The sequence below is a fragment of the Mastomys coucha genome, unplaced genomic scaffold, assembly GCF_008632895.1.
Source record: "Mastomys coucha isolate ucsf_1 unplaced genomic scaffold, UCSF_Mcou_1 pScaffold23, whole genome shotgun sequence".
Taxonomy (NCBI): Eukaryota; Metazoa; Chordata; class Mammalia; order Rodentia; family Muridae; genus Mastomys; species Mastomys coucha.
This window is the reverse complement of record NW_022196906.1, coordinates 113,725,718-113,727,589: the sequence shown is the minus strand read 5'-3', so window position 1 is coordinate 113,727,589 and position 1,872 is coordinate 113,725,718. Positions and strand designations below refer to the sequence as shown.

General features: G+C 47.7%; 1 protein-coding gene across 1 annotated transcript in view; it reads left to right on the top strand.

Annotated features, from left to right (window-relative positions):
* LOC116073721 (sodium channel protein type 11 subunit alpha-like) overlaps positions 1 to 1,872 on the top strand; it is a 131,895-nt gene that overhangs the window by 103,617 nt on the left and 26,406 nt on the right. The gene's annotated exons all lie outside the window — the stretch shown is intronic.

Genomic DNA, 1,872 nt, shown 5'->3' with positions numbered 1-1,872 from the left:
ATGCTGTCCCCTCTTCAGCTTCCCATGTCACTTATATCTGTCCCCTTTCCTTACCTCCCTCTCCTCATTTCCTGTCTCCCTCTCCTCTGTGTCTTTCTTCAGGGCTCAAACATGAAACTAAACTTTTGCTATAAGTCATGCTAAGTGAACAGAATGTTTCTTCATTTGGAGTTGCAGATCATTTTGAAATTAGTTTGTAGCAAACAGAGATGCCTCTGACATGCTGTGTTAAGTCCCATGCCTTCTGTCTAATGCTTTATACCTATGCGACCTCTAAGAGAAGGAACACGAGTACAGGCAGATGCTCCTCAGGGACTGGCATCAGCATAAATCCCAAGGCTCTGCATACAACACTAGAAATTGTTCCTCACACAGAAATGCAAGTTTCTCTAAAACCTTCCCAGGAACTCCCCTGAAGGACTTTGGTTGCAAGTCTTTGGCAATTTCCTCTCCACGCTTGTGTGTCATGAGAACCACGGTTGCATTTATTCTACTTTTATAAATGGTGCCAATCGGCAGGAAGTCTGTCAGAAGGCCACAGACAGATCGGTGGTGTCAGAGAAAGAAGACACAAGCAGAGAGACCTACCAACAGCAGATAGAGTCCTCGCTCCCACTGTGAGAGACAGGTGTAGGCTGGGCAGAGCAGTACAGAAGGCCCCATGTAGAGAACTCCAGGAGGATGATATGGCCCATCTCACTGTGCATGATAGAGAGAAGGATAAGAAAACTCCAACCCATCACCACTGCCTATGGCCTAAGGTCCAACACCATCAACACCACTGGAAAGCTTGTTCAAAAAGCTGAGTCTTGAGCCCCTTCCAAACCGCTGGATCAGTAATAAGTTCCCAAGGTCATGTGGGTGTTAGATCCTGAGAAGGTTGGGTGGCATGGCAGTAATGAGACCTGCTTATTCAAACTTGGCCCTGGTATGACACGGGGGCTTTTGAAACCCAGTTGCATCTCTCTGACCTGCTTAGCTAGCCTGTGGCTGAGCTTTCTAAGAGAAAGTGAGCCTGTGATGCTGTCCAGATTTGCCCTCTATAGACAGGTGATGCAGGTAAGCAAGTCTCTGGCCTCCAGGAGTGTGGAGTCCAGATGGGAAGGTGGTGCAGCGATGATTTATAGGCTCGCTGAGACACAGAGTATAGAGTCTGGGAAGCAAGAGAGAGGCACTGAGTACAGGTGTCGAGGTGACCTGGGGGCTAAAGCGGTGTGGCCTATGCCCCAGGTATTTCTGGGAAAACTGGAAAGATACATTTGGCGAGAACTGAAAGGATTAGGAAGCCCAGAAAACAACTTGGTGATCTGTCATGTAGGAAGATGCTTTTCTCGATGATGTGGAAAACACTCAAAGGAGGCAACTTAAGGGAATGTTCTAGTTTTGTTTCTGTTGCTACAATAAAAGTTCAACAAAAGCAGCTTTCAAGAAAAAGGATTTACTCAGCTCCTAACTTGAAGCAGCGAGTAGGCTCCCAGGCCACAGACCTACCAGGCTACATCCTCAGTAAGGAGCAGGGAGAAATGAGTGCATCTATGCTTACTCTGCACATACAATCTCGGATTCCCTCCCTGCCTAGGAAATGGTGCCGCCCACAGTGGGCTGGCTCTCCCTACACTAATTGTTGTCATCAAGACTATCCCTTACAGACATGTCCACAGGCCAACCTGCTCTGTACAATCTGTCATGGATTCTCTTCCCAGGTGCTTCAAGGCTCTGTCGATTACAGCTAATGTGAAGGCTGTGTTGACAATTAAGATTCATCACCATGGAGAGAGAGGGTTTATTTTGGTTCACACTTTGAGCGTTCAGTCTGTCATGGCAGCAGGAGCATGGGGCAGCTGGTCACACTGCATGCGGTCATGAAGCAGA